This window comes from Camellia sinensis, chromosome 8, assembly GCF_055761805.1.
Source record: "Camellia sinensis isolate YWXY chromosome 8, ASM5576180v1, whole genome shotgun sequence".
NCBI lineage: Eukaryota > Viridiplantae > Streptophyta > Magnoliopsida > Ericales > Theaceae > Camellia > Camellia sinensis.
The window spans coordinates 164713355-164735163 of record NC_138968.1 but is presented as its reverse complement, the minus strand read 5'-3'; the positions used below and the strand labels follow the sequence as shown (position 1 = coordinate 164735163).

Sequence of the window (21809 nt, the reverse complement as noted above, 5' to 3'; positions counted from 1 at the left end):
GAGGTGTGAGGTAAGTGAGCGGTGGTAGTGGATGGTAGTGGAGGTGGTGGGTGGTAGTGGAGATGGTAAGTGTGTTAGGTTTAGTGGGGTGGATGTAGTGGGTTAGGTTAGTGGGTTAGGTTTAGTGTACATTAACAGCCCACCCACCCACCCACCACCACCACCACCACCATCCACCCACTACCACCCTCCACCACCCGCCATCCGCCACCCACCTGCCACCACCACCACCACCAACCTCTCGCCGCCACCACCACCACCACCAACCTACTCGCTACCACCCGCCACCGTCACCCACCCACCCACCACCACCACCACCACCACCACCTACCGGCCACCACCCACCGTCACCACTTTCTACCACCGTCTTCCGTCGTCACTTGTCACGACTTGCCATTTCTCACTCTTTTTTATATTTTAAATTTTTGTAAAACATTTTGTCAATTACCAAACGCGTTTGTAGTTTATGTTTTTCTAAAAATAAACAAAAAATAAACAAAAACCATTTTATAAAATTTTTGTAAATATAAACTGAAAACGTAAACGTTACCAAACACAATTAATCTGATAATTATAACATTTTCAATTGATTGCATTTGTCTCTAAAAAATAAATGACAAGTATGTTTTAAAATTAGACGATTTATTTTTTAGAAACAAATACAATAAAATAAAACGTACTACTATTATTAAATCTATTTAATTAATTTTATAAATAATATACACGAAACTATAAAATAAACTGTTTGAATCATTTAAATGATACCCGTGAATAGCTCCACAAGTACGGGGTATGATATTCAACTTCAAATGTAGAGAAGCCCAAATCTTTCCTGTGCTACTCCATGGAGGATCATTTTACTTGTTCAAGAGAGTTGTAGCAGACATCTTCAATCCTCCCATGACTGGTCTGCAATCCCACATATTCTATCACGTTCTCTCTTCAAGATTTCAACACATTTCATCATTGGAAATCTGAAAAAAAATAAAGAATTAGTTTTAGGAAAAATTATAGAATGTTTTTGAAATATCACATATCCGTACTCTTTAATTAATCATTATTCAATATGTCCTCTTATGTTTTCAATTACTCAACTCAATATCTCACCAACCTACCTTCTCCACCAATCACAATGTTATAGAATACTGCATTTCTATATTCCGGAATTACTACTAAATAATTACCCAGGTCTTAGAAAATTCAAATTGTCTTTTGGTCTTCTTATATGTTTGGCTTTTGTAGAATACTAGTCTTAAAATTGATAATTGCACCAACCAATTTATGATCCTATTGTCCCATATTATTATAAAAATTAAATAAATAAAAAATAAAAAAAAACTCAAACTAAAAATTACTTTTATGTGCACAAAAAAGTGTAACAAAAACGTACAAAAAAAAAAAAAAAAAAACTAAATAAATAAAAATCAATAATTTGATTTGGATTCATTCTAAATGTAACTCCCATCAAATTCATTGTGAATCCATTGTAAACACATAGACATGTTTGGTTGTGTATTTGTTTTATGTTTTATTTTTTTTAGAAGCACACAAATTTGTTTGACAGGCTTTGTTGGATAAATTTTTCTCATTTTCTCAAACGCGCCCACCTTTTAGGAAACACACCAAAGCTGTTTAAAACTATTTTTGCACAAAAACAAAAATACTGGGTGTTTTCAAATTTCCATAAACAGAAAACAAGAACCAATAAAATGAAAATACAATTAAAACCCATTGCCTGGATTTATTCTAGGTGTGTGATTCCCACAAGGTTCAGAATGAATGTGGGCTGAATGCAAGCATAGTACATGAGTCTGTTTGGTTGTATTTTTGTTTTTTATTTCTTATTTTCAAAAAATACCAAAACTTATTTGGCAAATTGGCAGACTGTTTTCAATAAATTTGTTCTAAAAACAACTCACTTCTCCATAAAAAAAAAAGAAGAAGTTATTTTCAAAATTTCAAAAACTGCTTTCACACAAAAAGGAAAAAAATAAAAAATAAAAAACACTTAGGTGTTTTTGAAATTTTCATTATGTTGTTTACGAAGACACCAAAAATGAAAATAGAAAACAAAAACGAACAAAATAAACATACAAATAAACAAATCCATTGATTTTTTTATATATATTTTTAAAAATATTTTTTTCTACCCACACAACAAATGAATCATGCAAACGGGGAAAATAAGGTTAGAAATAACATACACTAATATGCTTCTTTGACAGCCAAAATTGCTGAATCAAACATATACAGTAGAAAATAGATGAACCACTTCTTTTTATAGAAGTCTAGGGGGAAGACTATTTCTTGATCAAGTCTTTTTCAAAAAATTGTTTAAAACCATGAAATTGGATTAAGATTTTCCACAATAAATGGTTAATACCTAAAGATAAGGACACATATTGTTATTATAATGAATAATGAGTTCTGTCCTTAAAATAAATAAATAAACAATGAATTCTGATAGCTACTGCACAACAAACCTGCATTTAACTTGTTCTACCAAACATATAGTCAATCAATTTAAAAGTCTACCACACAACTTCTTACAAACGCAAAAAATAAAATAAGATTGTAAATATCTCCCACACAACTTCCTTGAAATTACTAAAGTGAAAAATAAAATAAGTATCTTCCACACAACTTCCTCCAAACTACTAACGCAAAAAATAAAATAAGATTGTAAATATCTTCCACACAACTTCCTTGAAATTATTAAAGTGAAAAATAAAATAAGTATCTTCCACACAACTTCCTCGAAATTACTAACGCAAAAAATAAAATAAAATAATTCCTTAACAATTGAAAATAATAATAATAATAATAATTAATTTTTTCTCCTAACGATTGCTTCATTAGGAAAGAGAATGTAAAGGGCAAAGAACGAACCAATTAGAAAAAATTAGTAGAATTTGTTTTAAGATCCCTAATATTAAGATTTTATAGGATAAAAGATAGGTAATATTTATATAGTGGTTGGGATCCCTCAATATTTTTTTAGAGAAATTTCTCTGATTTGCTCAATTTGTTTAATTTTTTTTATGTTCTGAAATTTTCTCTAGATTGAAATTTTTTTAATTTGCTCACAAATTTATTTGTGTTTTACTAATTTACTCACAAATTTATCTGTTTTTCGACTAATTTTCTCTGATATCCTCGTCAAGAGTCCAACATCATACACGTATACCAATGAAACGTGGACTTTATTCCAAAATCAAAATAGGCAAAAGCCTATCATAGCAGCCAACGACTACAACAGAGGAGAGGAGAAGGATGATGAAGAAAGAAATTGAAAAATCTAGAAATTTTTTAAATGTTGATTTGTGATTATGTATCAATTTTAAGCAGTAAATAACAATCCCAATCAAATAATCAAGACAAATCGACACAATAATTTTACGTGGAAAAATCACAATTGGACACCTCTAATTGTGATAAAAAAAATCACGAGCAACAGCCACAAAATAATCTACTAAGAAGATATAAAGGAATTACATAGGTATACTCTCAATTACCTAGCGAATCCACGCCCGAATTGAACCAACCTCTATGTGTCTCTTCCAACCCCGTCTTCACCTCGGAATTGTCTTGACGATGAGCTACTCTAGAATCTACCAAAGCTTCAGGCTCGAATTCTGCAGAATCCACCGAAGAACAACTCTCTCTTTTATGTAGAACAAACAAATAATCTTTTGATGTATACTCTTTAAATCATGAGTTGAATACTCAATTAAAACATCAAAGAAAACTAGCAAAATATTCCTAGATATAAATCTTAGAACCCAAAAAGAAGATCTGGAGAAGTAATCCTAGATTTGGATTGAAACACGTATTTATAGAAAACTGTCCCGCGATCTCCGCTCGAGCGTCGGATTGGCCACTCGAGCGGACCTACGCTCGAGTGCGGAAAGTTCTGCTCGAGCGGGAAAAAATAACATCCAGTATTTTTGCAGACGAATAAACTTCTGCAACTCAGCATTCTCCGCTCAAGCGGGGGAATGTCCGCTCGAGCGGACATGCAACTTGGAATGTATTTTTGCATTTTGCTTTGGGAGCGCTACCCCTCGACCCTGCCGTGGCACTGCCCCGGACCCGCTAAGGGGCGCTGCCCCCTGGACCCCCGCGAGCTGACCGGGCAGCTCGATCCCCGTCATAATCAACGAAGTGGCAATCTTGAAAGAATTAACATCATAAACTTCTCTGCAAGGCACAATTCAGATTGGATTCGCATCTAAAAACTCATAGCCTCACTGAAATAAAAAGTGTAAAAATAAGTACAACTGAAAGGAGTTTTATCAAACAGGATTGTCAGGAATAAAAACCTAACAAAAACATCTCTCAATAAGGAGAGTTGTAATTTTATTAGTACAAAAAAAGAATACATGTATACATACATATAGTATTTGATACAAAAAAACATCTATACATACATATAGTATTTGAAACTAAAAACATCATGAGGATGATAAATATATTAAACAAAGAAATATACTTGAAAGCTGTGTCAAAAGTTATAGAACTCATTCATTGTAGTAGTACCCAAACCATTAGGAGATCCCAACACATCCTGTAGACAATAGCCCTCAAACCCATCAATCGGTCCTTCAAAAAACCCATTGTCAGCACCAACACCAGAGTTTGGCCCTTTTCAGGCTCACCCATTGTAAACAAGAGCTTCTCGGTGTTGTCAGACAGTTTCGGATTTTGTTGGAATGGTGGGAGTGGGAGAGAGGGGCGGTGGTGATGAGCACAGGAACCTTAAGTTACAGAAAATAATACCATAGATCTCTCTCACTATCAAAATTTGGAAAGAGACGTTAAATATTCCAAAAAAACTATTGAATTTACCGATTGGTAAAAGATAAATTCCCTAATTTAAAAGGTTGTTGGGCTTCTCTTCTCTAGGTCCTGCTGGATTGTCCAGTCCAGCTTTGGGATCATCATGGGCCTTGTTTTCATTATTTCCTCCATTGATCTTTTTAGTCCGTATACGTAGATCATTCACTAAAATAAAGTCAACTATAAATACATTTATCAAGATTTATTTAAAATATGAATTATTCGTCGTAATTCTAGAAATTACATGCCACACCTTTAAGTGCCTAATCGCATTACAAAAGACTTTTTTTTTTATTAATCATCAATTTAATTAGCAGTTTTTAATGATATATTAAATATATTTCAATCAACAATTCAAGTAATTTTATTATTGTATAAAATAGTTAGAAATTTTATTTTTCTGTTAAATAAAATTTTTTGACAATAGAGTATTTGTAATTTTTATGGTGGTATTTGGTGTAGCTGTTAAAACAGATTATAGATTATAGCTTAACAGATTATAGATTATGACTTTAATCAGAAGCTGTTAATCTGTTTGGTATAGCTGTTGGATTATAGATTTAAGTTGCTGAGTAGTGTTTGTTAAATAAGCTGTGAAGTAGCTTTTTCAATTAATTTTTATTTTTTATTATTCACTATTTGTCTACATTTTTCATAAAAAATAATAATAATATTTAATAGTCCATTTGAGTCTTTTTCTATTTTTAAAAAAATAAAAAATAAAAAAATCTAAGAGTATAACCGTGAATTAACATGTCCACAGCAGAAGCTGATAATCAGAAGCAAGGGGTGAGCAGCTTCTCAGAATCAGCTTTTTTGACTTAAAATAAGTTGTTAGAATCAGAAGCTGTTTGAAATAAGTTTAACCAAACAGTCCAAAATAACTTTTTAAAAGCCAGAAGCCATAAGTTGGCTTAAAAAAGCTGCACCAAACACCCCCTATAACTGCAAGAAATAATCTGTATTTTAAGTAAATATCGACTGGTATATTTATAATTTACCCTTCAAAAAATCAAATTAATGCAATAATTATAATCATATAATTTTATCATAATTTTTTAATTCTTTTTTTAAAAATATGGATTATTTTTAAAATCACATTTATCGTCTATGGTGCTATTGTTTGCACACCAAAATATTATATATAAACTTAAGTAATAACTACTATTCCGAAGTATAGCGGTTAAGATCAGGTGTCGATTCTCAAGAACTAATCGAGTTATGTTGATACAAAAAATAATAATTAAAGTAATTAAAAAAAAAGATTTTGAAAATATTAAAATTTAAACTAAAACTAATTAAGATAATAAAATATAAAATAAATAAAATAAAATAAGAAATATCTCAAGATTTTGAATCTACCACTAACCTTATAATCAGGGATTATTGTATTAGTTTCAGAAAATCATGAATTTGGATAAAACGATGTAAATTGATCAGAAATACATCGTTAAGAGGATTTGTCTATTAAAACCAGAAAGTCACGAATCATCTTCGTTTAACACGAATCGTCACCACTATACTAAACTAAACTATGGTTGATGCACGACTCGTCTTACTAGGTATGACTCGCCTAACAATTTTAATACATGGATCATCACCACTAAACTATGGTTGATGCACGGTTGATGCACGACCCGTCTAATTAGGTATGACTCGTTTAGCAATTTTAATGCACAGCAGTGAAAATAATTATATAACATGCTTTGAATAAAGCATTTATTACTCAAAAAGATTTAAAAATTATACAATTTATTCAAATCAAATCAAAACTAAAAATACTAAGGGCTGGTTTGGGATCTACTAAAAAAGATAAAAAGATAAAAAGTCAAAAAGTTATTAAAAAAGTCAAAATGTTACCTTATCTCTATGCATTGGGCGGCAAAACCCTGTCTGACTCTGCAGAGGATAAAATTACGTTTCTGTCCTTCTTTTTTGTTGCTGCATCTGAGTCGAATATATCACAAAACATACGCTATCATGAAGCCCCTTTCCTTCTCCAACCTCCATTTGCAAGAACGGCAAGCAAGACAAAAACCCTCAGTCGGTTGAACAAGTCTAGTCCGTCAAAGACACACCACCCACTGCCGGAGATCCGTCACACCCTTCACCTTGCACCACCGCCACAGCCGTGCCAAAGGCAGACCTCGACGCGATCACCTGAAAACTGTAACCGACATGAAGGACCATCTCTCGTCCAGATCTGCACCACCGTCGACCAGATCTACACTACTTCGGCCCGTATCCCCCAAAGAACAAGGTAACATCTCTTCCACGCCACTGATTTTGGGCATGTGAACCAAATCTGCAAATTTCCCCATTTTCGGCGATTTGGTAGGTGTAAAGAAAATCAATGCTTTTTCCTGAACTAATTCTGTACATTGCCCCATTCAGAACCGCTATGTAGCTCGACAATGGGCTCTCCGAATCGCCCGAATTAATTACTCTTTCCACTCTCACTCTTCCACTTTCCAACCTTTTCTTTTCTTTACCTTCTTCATCACTCTCTCCTCTCTCCTCTGTTCCTCCACTTTCCTTTGTCTTTAATGGTTGCCCCATAACCTAACCCCTCTATCATACTATATGCGTGGGTCGATGTTTTAGCCTTCTGGGTCTCTCTCTTTTTGATCGGTGAAGATTACCCACACAACCCTTCAAAAAATTTGTAGATTTTTTCTTCTGGGTGTGTGATGGTATTGGTTATTTCAGGTTCTGTAAAGGTTTTGTTTTCTCAGATACCCATTGAGAAAATATTTTTGTTAATGACATTTTTTTTCTTTTTTTTTCTCTCCTGGTTATGTGATGATATGCTTGTAATGTTCACAATTTTTGGTTTGGATATTTCACAAAGCTTGAGTTTGTTGGGTCTTTAAATTCTCACTTGATGTGTCAACCATTTGGGACTGTTTCTTTTTTGCTTGTTGTAAACATCTAGAAAACAAAATGGAGATTAGTGTTTCAAAATAATTGGGGCAAATTGGGCATCATCACTGTGTATTTGCAGATTCAATAGAAGGTTTAAGGTTGAAGATTTGACATTTGAAGGAAATTTCTTGAGTCAGTAATGGTTACTTGTTTCTGCCATCGTTTGCGTATGAGAGGAGTTGGCTCCAGTATGAGAGGATATGACATTAATAGGACGATAGGTAGTTTTTAAGAAGAAGGAAATGGATGGCAATTTAAACTACGAACAGACAAATATATCATTGGCAATTGTTTTAACTAAAAGGAAACGGATGGCAATTTCTTAAATAAATATTGTTATTTACCATTTTCATGTTCTCACAATGTTGCTTTTTGACATATTCACAATTACTGTTGCATTGTAGTACCGAAATGGAGCACCCACAATCGCAGTCGACACCTTCGAAACATTTGCGTAAGCGTGGTGGTAAACAGTCTCAACCGCAGTCCGCAAATGTGCACAAAGCAAAATGGGACTCTGACACGGTGCGCATGTTCTTGCAACTCGTTATCAAAGAGTTAGACTCAGGTTTCAAGGGCAGCTTCCATATAATGACAATGCACGGATACAGGGCTGTCGCCAAGGCCTTCGAGGAGCGTACACATAAGGTCTATGATGTGAAGCAACTGTAAAACAAGTATGCGTTACTGAAAAAGGATTGACATTCGTGGTCACGCCTGATGAACAGCAGGCATGGGCCAACCGGCATAAGTTACAATGAAGCAACTGGTTTGATACAAGCATCCGACGACTGGTAGGCCCATTATGAAAAGGTAACAATTCCATATTCTTCTTTGTAACATCCAACGTGATAGTCATGCATATGTTACAATATATATTTATAAAAAATCTTCATTAATATTTTAATGTCAAAATTCTTACTTATCAAAAAAAAAAAAGAAAAATGAGAGAGAGAGAGAGAGAGACACAGACATAACCCAACAAGAGTTCACTCAATAAGCTTTGTTGAATTATAAGTTTATCGCCTTTCCTCAATCCCATTATTTTACATCAAGTGACTTCACTTCACTAGCTAATGGATTCATTGGTACTTAAGCATGGCCAAACAATCTTAACTTAACTTTCAATTTGTATTTTCCTTATTGGTGCCACCTCTAGCTTTCCAAGATTGTGTACATGTCTTCTTTTCTATTTAAATCTTGGCTGCGTTTAATTGATAGGAAATGAAAGAAATACGAAAATGAAACTATTTCCCTTTCCTGCATACGAAAACGTGGGTTCCACCATTGTCATTTTGTTGAAGAAAGTATTTTTGCTTAAATAATTTGCTATATATAAAAATTGATTATGCATTGTGGGAGAGTTATACAAATTTCTGACTGTCATAAAAGTAAGCTGTCCCGCTGACTGTCATAAAACAAGCCGAAGTTAATTTCTTATCATATATTAGGTATGAGCTAATTAGCTCTGAAATAGCTCTGAAATTGAAGGGCTTATCAGGAAATTTTGAGCGGAGGGTTTCTGTGAGTTGGGTTGTGGAGGGGGAAAGACAGAGGAGGGGGGAATTTGGAGACCTTTGCTGATTTCTGGGTTTGATTATAGGGTTTGTGAAATATGGGATTAGAAAAGGGAGAGTCTTGGGATGTGGGCAAACTAAAGAGTAGGAAGAAGAAAAATGATGCTATGGAGAAGACTGGGTGTTGGGTTAGGTTGAGGTTTATTGGCAGCTGTATTTCTTTTCTATTTAAAGTGGATAGCTCTATTAGTGGCATTAGTACTCATTGTGGTAATCCTTTATTTCTCTTTGAAAAGTTTTTATGTTGTGCTAAAACTGCACTTTCTTATTGCCATGGATTTTGTGGTCTCAATCAAGTTAAATTTACTTCATTTGCTTTTCTGAAGGAATTATAGGTAATGCAAGTTCTGTTCATATTTTATGGATATATGTTGTTTGTTTAGCTCCTGTTGTTTGTTATTAGAGTTAGAAAGCATCAGTAGTACTATCTTAGTTGTGCAAATATTGCTTCAAGTTTGGTGGAATATGGTAACAACTTATAAATGTTAAAGAGATTAGAGGGACAGTATACGAAAACAATGAAAATAATGTGGCAATGCAATCAGGTCACAGCACTGCAAGAATTCATGCAATCTGGTAACAACTTATAGCTGACTAAACCTATAACATAAACTTGCATCATGGCTGCCGTTGTGTTTCTCCTCCTTCCTTGTTTTAAGTTATGTTTACGTGTTTTGGTTTTTCCCAGATTGACAAGAATGCACTGAAGTTCAAAACGAAACCGTTGGAGCATATGGACCTAATGCGAAGGGTGTACGAAGGTGCAACAGCAACCGGGAAATTTGCATGGACACCAAAGGCAGCGTTCGAACCTGTCGCCACGGAGGACAATCCTTTGCTGGTAGACGAAGAAGACTGTGAAGACAGCAGTGGTTTGCCCCCTTTCTAGCCATCCGCGCAGCATGAATGCACTGTCCACCACAGTTCTGCGCAAGAGGAGGACACCCCGGTCACTGTACATGCTGCGTCATCGGTAATTCACGCTGATGACACACCTACGAGTAGCGAGAACAAACGCAAATTCAGTCGCACAACACACCCACAATGGAAAAGAGGGCAGAGTGAGGGAGCATCGCTCTTGGCGAGTAGTATGGAAAACCTTGCGTCTTCAGTTAAATTACAACAACGAGAAGTCCGCGTGCATCATGAGTATGAAGACTCGGCCTCGGACTGCATTTGCAAGTGTATGGCAAGGTTGTACTCCCTACAAGGCTTGGACCCGCAAGACCCACTAATCCCTTACGGTTTGACGCTAATGGACAATCTGGCAAATCAAGTAATATTGTTGCAGATTCCGACGGACGCGACGGTCATTACTTGGCTGTGAATGAAGAAGTCCCAGAATGGAAGTGGCCTATCAGCGCCAACTCACGGCCCCGGAATGACTGGGTGGTTCTGACGGCTTTCGTCACTAGAAAGGGTTGATGTTTCATTACTGTCCTGCATTAGTTTTCTACCATGTTGCTACCTTCTATGTTTGTTTTACATTCCCCTGCCAACAACCCGTGACTGTGTGTATTTTATTTTCCTACTCTTACAAACAGATTGGACAGTGGCTGTAGGATTTTTTTTATTACGGAATCGGTGTGTGATGTGTTGGATGTTGTATTACTTTTTATGCAGCAGGCACGTTATTTATAAATGTGTTTCGATTCCTGGGTTTGAAGGGATGCTGTCAAAATTCTTATTGAATAGTGATGACCCACTTTTTATGAGTGTGTTGTCTATCTATGGTCGATGCATGAGTTGGGCTTACAGTTATGGTTTGAACTGGAAATTTTATACACTATACATTCATGATCAGAGGAGCTGAAAGAACTTTTGTTATTCAGAGCTCTAATCGAGGATTCTAACTTCATGTTAAAGAGATGCAATTGCACCATCCAGCACACTCCAAGAGAGGCAAATCAGAGTGCAGATGCTCTGGCTAACATTGGTGTGAACAGAAGGGGTCTTCTTACAGGATCCACCAAGCACCATTCAATCCTTTTTAGTTGCAGAATTGATCAGTAGTAGCTTGAGGGATTTTCTCACCCTCTGTTTCTGTTTTGGTTTGTAAAACAATACTTTATCTATCCTAATTTTCATTTCAATAAAAAATAAATAAATAAAAACTTCAAGTTTAATTAGATAAAATTAGTTTTACAAATGAAAAAAAAAATGACAATCAGTCTGTTCAATCTTAATTTTCTGAATTCAATTTTTTAGAAAAGTTTTTTTATTTTTCGTAAAAAATTGTTTTTAGTGAATAATTTTAAAATTTTAAGCATTTTTTTTTTTACTTTTTAGATGCGTCTTACTTGGCTATATCTAAATATTAAAATATTTGTAAAAAAATATTTTAAAAAATTAATAAATACACAAAAAAAAAGGAAAATGAACACTAATGGTTTTTTTGTTTTTTTTTTTTGTATTTTTAGTATTGTAGTAAAAATTCACAAATATTATATTTTTAAAGTGTATTTATATTAGGTTTGTTTAAAAATTAAAAAAAATGTTTACATGACTTAAAAAATTCAGTGAAAACAAAAAAATATAGAAAATAAAAATGTAAACTTTTTAAAAAGTGAATTATAAAAATAAAAACCAAATAGAGTGAATAGTTTTTAATGGATAAAAGTGAAATTAGTGTACATACCCAACCCATAATGAATGAAACAACATAAAAATATACATACATTTGTGTAAAAGAGATGATAATAATTTCTTGTTCAATGTACATGACTTAAAAATAAATTTTTTGTGGGCAGGTGCTACAATTGTAGAGCATAGCTTTTTCATTAGGCATGTTGTGTTTTTTTACTATCTTGGATGTATCCCTCACATTACTGCAAAAATCACGTGAACACTGTCGTGTTCATGGGAATCTGGATGTGTAAAAATTACTTTTTCAGTCAATATGTGCGTACCTTGTATATGATGGATAGCTTTTGTTATTTTACATTTGCAAAATCAATTTTATTTCATGTGTAAACGAATATGAATTCCTTATATTTTTTGTTTGTTGTTTATTTGGTGTATATATGGTTGTCTCGGTTCATAAATGATTTTGATTTTGTATTTTGAACACATTTTTTATTTATTTATTTAAACACACCAAAGTTGACTATAAAATATAAAAAATAGGTTTATTATTTTTCCATTAGGTAAGCTATCCAGTTTATTATCATGGCTGCACAAAATATTATTTTGTGCACATTTTTTTTTTTCATTAGGCAAGCTGTCCATCGATTTATCATGGCTACACAAAATATTATTTTGTGCACATTATTAAAATGTTTTTTGGTTCCCACAAAAAAGAGAATCAAACATGATGGCACCCTTGACAAGTTGTTGAATCCTTTATGTGGGGATGTATTTTCTGAATACCAACACGTGGCAAGGTGACGCTGACGTGTCAGCCGAGGTGCCACGTGTCGTGGTTGTGACGCCGAGATTATCGGCAAGGCTGAGGTTATCTCCGAAGATATCGGAATCCGAGATAAACGGATAAGGGACAAGAAGTCCTAGAATGAAGAGGAGACTTAGCTAAGATAAGGATAAAACTCTTAGGGAGTTTATCTTTATCTCTTGTGAAATCCAAAGTATGCACTGAATAGGAGTCCATAGAAGTCAGGTTTCTAGTGGGACTGGGATTGAGTTAACTATAAAAAAGAGGCACCCCCGTGGGTCTAAGGTACGCAATTTTATGCTTTGAGTAGTGAGTTTAGTACTTGAATATCTTTGAGAGATATATTGACTTGATCGTCGGAGTGTCCCCGGGTGAAAAGAGCCACCGCCGGATCCTTTTCTTTCTGTTACAGGTTAGTTGAAGCCATCTATTCTACCAGTGCTCTCCAGCTGATTACTAGGCGGGCTGTGTGGTCAGAAAATCACCCATACAATTTGGCGCCGTCTGTGGGAACTTAGAAGAATAAATGGCCAGTAATGGACAGAAGGAAAACATTGGGGGCGACACTCCTGCTGGGAGTGGCAGACCAATTGACCTTGACGTTGAAGGAGACAACCACAATGCAGAAACTCATGACCAGGGCCACGGAGAGAAAGACGTCGGCCAGGAGGGCGACACTTCGAAGAGGACAGACCAAAGCAAGTATTATAACGAAGATAACCTTCAGGTATGGAGGGATAGGTGCCTACGGAGGGATGAGGAGGTAAAAGACTTGGCAAACAGGTTGGCAGACCTACAGTCAGTGGTCAACTTCATGATGCAAAACAATGTCATGCAGCCACCATACCCGCTGCAGGATACGCCGATGCCAGCAATTAATACCCAGAAGGGAGGAAGAAGAACAATCCCCGAAGTCCCTCAGCACACCAGGAGCGGAAGGCACTCTCACCGACCTTCCAGGGAAGGCGGACGAGAAGAGCCGAGACGAGAGGAGTCCCGAAGAACGTATCAGACGAAGGATCCAGAGCCCAAAGAACATTGGCATGTTCAAGGGCAGACGCTCTGTTTTGACACAACACATGGAGAGAGATCAAAACGAGCCCACCATGAGGCCGAAAGTAGTGTGCCGAAAAGATTGAAGTCCAGAGATAGCCGAGCTCCAGGGAGGAGTAAAGAGGACTAAAGCCGAGGTAACTTCCCCGGTTAAGCCGAAGACACCATTCTCGGTGGAACTGGACAAATTTCAAGCACCAAAGAGATTCAGTATGCCGAGGTTCCAAATATATGATAGTAAGTCAGATCCCAGCTTCCACGTCGGGCTATACCTGAATTCAATGGCATTATATAGTGGGAAGGAGCCGTTGCTCTGCAAAGTATTCCCCTCGTCCTTTGGGGAAATTGCATCAGATTGAAGGGAAGCGTAAAGACTTGGGAAGGCCTGGCCGAGATGTTTGTGGCTAGGTTTGTGACAAATAAACTACAACCCTTGAGGGTCGACGCATTGATGGCTTTAAAGATCGCCAAGGATGAAGGCCTTAGGGCCTACGCAAAAAGGTACTATGAGGTGTTCAATCGAATACCTGATTGCAACCAAGAGGTGGCGGTCGTGTCCTTTAAGAACGGCCTGAAAGATGACTGCCCACTACGGAAATCTTTGGCAAAGACATTGCCAAAAAGCATGGAAGAACTCATGGCAAGAATAGAGAAGTACGCCAGAGCCGAGGAGGATACGTCGGGAAATAAAGAAACAAAGCGGGAGAAAGGAAACGGCTCGTTGAAGCGAAGCCGAGGTAACAACGGACCAACCAAACAAGCAATGGACTTGAAGGCGAAACAGGTAGTAACGACTATATTCCGAGTCCCGATCCACAAAGTCTTGGATCAAATACGAAACCAACCATATTTTAGAAGACCGACAAGAACACCAGGGGAATTCATAGGAAGAAACGTCGGTAGGCGTTGTGCTTACCATAATGAAGAAGGGCATCCAACTCAGGGCTGCAGAGCCTTAAAAGCACACTTAGAAGACTTGGTAAGGCAAGGACATCTGAGGGACCTCGTTGATGAGGCCAGGACTAGAGAAGAACAGGCAAGATTGCCTCAAGCACCAGCAGCTCCGCCTCCCCCAGCACAGCAACCACCCGCAGGAGGACCACGGGTGGTTAACGAAATTCACTCAAAGGTGAACGAAAACGACATACGAGGAGAGACCCAGAAGGTAAAACACCTGCAGCACGTGAACCAGGTTGGACATAAACGACCTCGGCCTGAAGAATGCCAGGGACCGACGATAGCATTTACTGAAGCCGACCTAGAGATGGTCCAGCATCCACATAATGATGCGTTGGTAGTATCCCTCCAGGTTAGGGAGTGCCAAGTAAAACGCATCCTGATTGATCAAGGCAGCTCTTGTGACATCATGTATGTTAGATGTTACAAGGAGCTGGGCCTTCATCTTGATGACTTGGAGCAATCAAATGGCCCGATGGTCGGCTTTAATGGAACGCCGACGTGGCCACTGGGCGCAACAAGCTTGGAAGTACAAGCTGGCACTAAGAAGATCAGGACAGAATTCATGGTGATTGACACACCTTCACCATATAACATCATCTTGGGAAGACCATGGTTGCATGCAATGGGGGTAGTTCCCTTAACATTGCATCAACTACTGCGGTTCCCAACAGAGCATGGGATTGAAGAAGTCAGAGGAGATCAACTGCAGGCAAAGAATTGCTCCATGACAGCAATGAAATCCACCTGCAACATTCGAGAACCAGAAAAGGTAGAAATCGAAAATGAGGACGTAGAAGTCCTAGAAGATGTTGGCAAAGAACCAGCCGAGAAGAGCGAAAAAGCGCTGAAGAAAATCCTTGTCCAGGATGGAGACGAAGAACGCTTCTTTCTTCTCGGCTCGGGCTTAGCCGAAGAAGAGGAAAAAGAGTTGGAAACTTTTTTAAGAGCCAAAATTGAGGTGTTCGCCTGGACACCTTACGAAATGCCTGGCATTAACCCCGAGGTCACTTGCCATAGACTGAATGTTGACAGGTGGGCAAAACCTGTGATTCAACGAGCCAGAAGACCGACGTTGATGCACGTCGAAGCAGTAGAAGAAGAAGTGGACAGACTTCTGGAGGCCAGGGCCATCCGAGAAGTTCATTACCCGACATGGCTATCCAACACAGTAGTGGTAAAGAAGAAGAGCGGTAAATGACGGGTCTGCGTAGATTTTACAAGCTTGAACAAAGCTTGTCCCAAAGACTGCTTTCCTCTACCCAAGATTGACCAGTTGGTAGACGCCACATCTGGACATGGAAGGATGAGCTTCCTGGATGCTTACAGAGGATACCACCAGATAGCCATGTACCCTCCAGACGAAGAAAAGACAGCGTTTATCACCCCGAAAGGACTGTATTGTTACAATGTAATGCCTTTTGGGTTGAAAAACACCGGAGCAACTTACCAAAGGTTGGTAACCAAGATGTTCAAAAATCTGATTGGCCAAACAGTGGAAGTCTACATTGACGACATGGTCGTGAAGACCAAGGATCTAAGGGGTCATCTTGCCGACCTAAAAGAGGTCTTTGAGATACTCAAAACATACCGGTTTCGACTCAACGCATCGAAGTGCGCGTTTGGAGTTGGATCAGGTAAATTTTTGGGGTACCTAGTAACAAGAAAAGGCATTGAGGCCAGCCTAGATCAAATCAAGGCCATCCTAGAGCTAAAAAGCCCGACGTCGGCAAAACAAGTTCAAATGCTTACTGGAAGGGCCGCAGCCCTAAACAGGTTCATAAGCCGAAGCTCAGACAAATGTAAACCTTTCTTTAACCTGGTAAAGAAGGCCACAGACTTCCTATGGACTGAGGAATGTGAGGCCGCCTTGGCCGACCTAAAGAAGTATCTGACCACGACTCTAGTCCTCTCAACACCTGAACCTGGAGAAGAATTGTTTTTGTACTTAGCCGTTTCAGAACATGTAATAAGTGCGGTATTAATTCATGAAGAAAAAGGGGAGCAAAGGGCTGTCTATTATGTAAGCAAAACCTTAGCCAATGCAGAAACAAGGTATCTACCCTTGGAAAAATTTGCGCTAGCTTTAGTAATGGCTTTAAAGAAACTGAGCCATTACTTTCAAGCGCACAAGATTATAGTGCTGACAGAACACCCACTGAAGTCCTTGTTACAACAAGGAGACTTAACTGGAAGAATAGCAAGATGGGCAGTGGCCTTGGGCCAATACGACCTGGAGTTCACGCCGAGAACAGCAATTAAGGGCCAAGTTTTGGCCGACTTCGTGGCCGAATTCACGCCGGAATCCATCGAACATCAAGCTCCGTTGAGCCGCGATGAATGATGTCTAAGCAAACAAGGAGAAGCCCAGCCAAAGACAAGAACAAGGAAAAGAAAAACTAAGACCCTGCAGCATTTACATCGGCGACTCCTTTCGCCTGTTTGTCGATGGGAGTTCAAACCGGCAAGGAGCGGGGGCAGGAGTAGTGTTAATTTCTCCTGATGGGGAGATATTGGAACAGTCTATTCAATTGCGGTTCAAGGCCTCAAACAATGAGGCAGAATACGAAGCACTGATTGCAGGACTGAAGCTAGCAGTGGCAGCAGAAGCAGATGAGGTAATAATTTTTTGTGATTCACAACTTATAGTAAATCAAACAACAGGAGAGTTTGCAACCCGAGATGATAGGATGTCGGCATACGCAAAGGAGGTCATCAGACTGGCAAGCTTATTTCACAATTGCCGACTTCTTCAAGTCAGCCGAGATGATAACAACCACGCCGACGCGTTGGTCAACTTGGCAAGCTCAATGCAAACTGTAAAAACAAGAACAATAATGATTGATTATCTGTCGAGCCTGAGCATAGAACAGCCGATCACAGAGCAAGAAGCAATGTGTGTGGACTTGGGTCCAAGCTGGATGGATGCAATTGCTGCATTCCTAAAAGAAGGAAAACTACCAGAAGACCATAAGGAGGCACACAAGGTCAGATTGAAGTCGCCAAGATTCAGTCTGACAGTGGACGGACGTCTCTACAGAAAGTCCTTCACTGGACCCCTTTTAAGGTGCGTACACCCTTTGCAGGTTGAAGATTTTCTTTACAAAATTCATGAAGGGATTTGTGAAAGCCACGCTGGGAGCAGATCGCTAGCTCACAGGGCCTTTACCCAGGGGTATTGGTTGCCCTACATGCAAAAAGATGCCAAAGCATATGTGAAGAAGTGTGAACAATGCCAGAGGTTTGCACCTTTGATACACTAGCCAGCTGCTGACCTGAACCCTCTATCCAGTCCTTGGCCATTTGCCTAATGGGGCATGGATCTCGTTGGGCAATTGCCCCAAGCAACTGGACAAAGAAAGTACTTGCTGGTAGTAACAGACTACTTCACGAAGTGGATAGAGGCAGAACCTTTAGCCAAAATTCGAGATGTGGACGTCAAGAACTTCATATGGAGAAACATCATCACCAGATTTGGCATTCTAAGAGCAATAGCTGCCGACAACGGAATGCAGTTTGACAGCAAACTCATCAAGAACTTCTGTGCAAAATTCAAGGTAAAAAATTACTTTTCAACACCAAGTTTTCCCCAAAGCAATGGGCAAGCAGAAGCATCCAACAAAGTAATTTTGGATGGGATAAAGAAAAGGCTGCAGGCAGCAAAAGGAAAGTGGGTGGACGAGTTACCCAATGTACTCTGGGCATATTGGACTACGCCGAGAAGATCAACAGGGGAAACCCCATTTGCCATGGCTTACGTCACAGAAGCAGTTATCCCACTAGAGATCGGCATCCCAGGGATCAGAACCCAGGGAGTAGAGAATGTGACTAATGACATATTTCTAGCCCGAGATCTAGATCTCTTAGAAGAAAGAAGGGAGAAAGCTGCAATTCAGCTCGCAGCGTACCAGCAGCAGCTTGCTAGAACTTACAATAAGAAGGTCAATCTAAGGGATTTTCAGGTCGGCGACCTAGTCCTGAAAAAAGTTGTTGGCAACAAGAAGGACCCCAGAGAAGGCAAGCTTGGACCAAATTGGGAAGGACCCTACAGAATCACTTCGGTATTGGGCAATGGAGCATACCGACTTGAAGACAATGAGGGCAAAGCATTGCCAAGACCTTGGAACACTTGTAATTTAAATTTTTTCTATCATTAGATGTTCCCTGTTATTATTCATCAATAAAATTTTAGCAGAGTTCTCCAAAGACTTGTAAATTGACAAAAGATGCATAATAATTGTTTCTGAATAATGAGAACCCAAGTGGAACTCAGGTTCACATTGGGGGCAGAGAGAAGACAGTAATGCTTAACGCTTGTTGAAATTTGTAGCAATTTACAAGTTGAAGTTAAACTAAAGTAATGCTTAACGCTTGTTGAAATTTGTAGTAATTTACAAGTTGAAGTTAAGCCGAGATAATTGTTTATCTTCATTTGTTGAAATTTGTAGCAATTTACAAGTTGAAGTTAAACTAAAGTAATGCTTAACGCTTGTTGAAATTTGTAGCAATTTACAAGTTGAAGTTAAGCCGAGATAATTGTTTATCTTCACTTGTTGAAATTTTTAGCAATTTACAAGTTGAAATTAAACTAAAGTAATGCTTAACGCTTGTTGAAATTTTTAGCAATTTACAAGTTGAAGTTAAGCCGAGGTAATTATTTATCTTCACTTGTTGAAATTTTTAACAATTTACAAGTTGAAGTTAAACTAAAGTAATGCTTAACACTTGTTGAAATTTGTAGCAATTTACAAGTTGAAGTTAAGCCGAGATAATTGTTTATCTTCACTTGTTGAAATTTGTAGCAATTTACAAGTTGAAGTTAAACTAAAGTAATGCTTAACGCTTGTTGAAATTTGTAGCAATTTACAAGTTGAAGTTAAGCCGAGATAATTGTTTATCTTCACTTGTTGAAATTTGTAGCAATTTACAAGTTGAAGTTAAACTAAAGTAACGCTTAACGCTTGTTGAAATTTGTAGCAATTTATAAGTTGAAGTTAAGCCGAGATAATTGTTTATCTTCACTTGTTGAAATTTGTAACAATTTACAAGTTGAAGTTAAACTGAAGTAATGCCTAACGCTTGTTGAAATTTGTAGCAATTTACAAGTTGAAGTTAAGCCAATATATTGCTTAGCACTTGTTATAACTTGAGAAAAATTTATAACCATTATATGTTTATCCTTGTTGAAACTTATAAGCAATTTACAGGACAAATACTTGCCGAGATAAATTATCGGGTGGCATAACCGAGGTGTGTCACCCCGAGAAGATTGCACAAAGAAGAAAGAGTACATACGATATATGCAGAATATTCTAAGTATAGAATCATACGAAGACAAATAAGAAAAGACAGGAGTACAAACATTCAATAAAAGAGAAAAGTTGTATTACCATTCCAAGTAAAAATGGGGGCACATCGGCCATACAAAGAACATACATCCTTCCGTAAGATAAAGAAGCAAGAAGATACAAGAAGACTTAGAACTAAGGCTCCTCCCCTCCAGATTGTTGAATTTGAAGATCAGATACCACCTCGGCCTCCTTCTCTGCCACTATTTCGGCATCAATTTCTTGAAGAGTTTCTTCAACAGTCTTGATCTCAAAAGGGATGTCGGCTGGTACAAGGTCGAGAACAGCTTCTTGGATAACCTCATCACCTTTCTCATCCTGAGTCAAGTCTAGAACTTGCTCATTCTGAGGAGGGGACTTGGCCCCATCAGCATCTTTTGATTTTCTTATCAAAGCATCGTCCTCTTCCTCCTTGGCCTCATCCTCAGCATCAGATTCGCTGACATCTTCACTTGGAGTTGGCACTGGAGGAAATGGCAGGGGAATGGCATCGGCCTTCCGCAACGGAGAATCATCAGGAATATTAAGTTTTTTAAGAAGGGACATCCAACCACGGGCGAAACCTTTGTTACATGCCTCCTTCACTTGTTTTTCATAGGCCTCAGTGACGTCGGCTATACCCTGTGAATATGCCTTTTCATCAGTTTCTTTGATTTCAGCTTCTTTGGTGGCCAGGGCCTCCTGAAGCTCCTTTTCAGCTTGGGCCACTTTTTCCTCGGCCTCTCTCCTTGGCGATTCGGCCACCTTCCTAATGGCCTCAGCAGCCTCAGTCTTTTCATCGGCTTCGGTTTGAGCCTTGATGGCTTCCTCAGCTTGGTCTTCCAGCTTCTTCATTTTTGACTGAAGACCTTTGTTGATCTTTTGGAGGGAAGAGAACTCCCTCTTCATCTCAACAAGCCTTTCCCGATTTTCGAAAGACTGCATTGAAAATGAGTGGGCATGTTGGATGACCTAAAAGAAAACAGAGGTATTAGAAAAAATTCAAAGTATGAAAGAGGAAAATTACCAATTAGAAGACATCTACCTGAACGGAGTACTGAAGCATCAGGGCGTAATTCTCATACTCACTAAAGCCAGCATTTCGCTCCAAGTCCCCTGGCAGAAGCAGAGCTGTACCGAGTGCTACGCCGACATTAATATCATTGGTACTGTTAGTGGACAGGACTGGCTTGTCCTCCAGAGTAATTTTTGGAGTCCAAGGGGCACCACTCTGCTTAGACCCCGAAGTCGTCGCGGAAGAAGACCTCGGCTTTTTGGATTTTGGGGACTCTGATGGTTGAGTTTCAGAGCGCCTCTTCCCAGCAGAGGGCTGAGGTTTGTCGCTCTCCGCTAACTTTGAGATAGGCAGGCTATCGTCGGACTCAACCTGAGTTACCTTAGGCTTTGGTTGAGCCTTTTTTATTCTCTTTGGCTTTGATTGAGGAAGGGTTTGGGTTGGCTGTTCGTCAATAGATGATGGAATGTTGGCTAGGAGGTCTTTAGCAACTGGCTTTGCACGACCCATCTCGGATGCAAGAACAAGACGTCGGCGACGTTTTCTTTGGGATAGTGGAATGAGGTATGGAGCCGAGGTCGACGGCTGTTCTGCTGGATCAGAGGTTGATCCTTGGTCTGTTCGCGATGTTGATGCAGCTAGAAGAGTTGTAGCAGAGGGAGGAGATGAGCTCTTCTTCTTCTTTTTCCTGGGGACGTCGGGGAGAGCTGATTTGTATGTTGGGA

General features: G+C 38.5%; 1 long non-coding RNA gene across 1 annotated transcript; it reads right to left on the bottom strand.

Annotated features, from left to right (window-relative positions):
- Window positions 1–625: 625 nt before the first annotated feature.
- Window positions 626–2340, bottom strand: LOC114288812 (uncharacterized). Its single transcript, XR_003638435.2, has 2 exons — window positions 2205–2340; window positions 626–974 (listed from the first exon to the last, which is right to left on the bottom strand). It is a non-coding gene; the product is annotated as an uncharacterized LOC114288812 (long non-coding RNA).
- Window positions 2341–21809: the final 19469 nt, after the last annotated feature.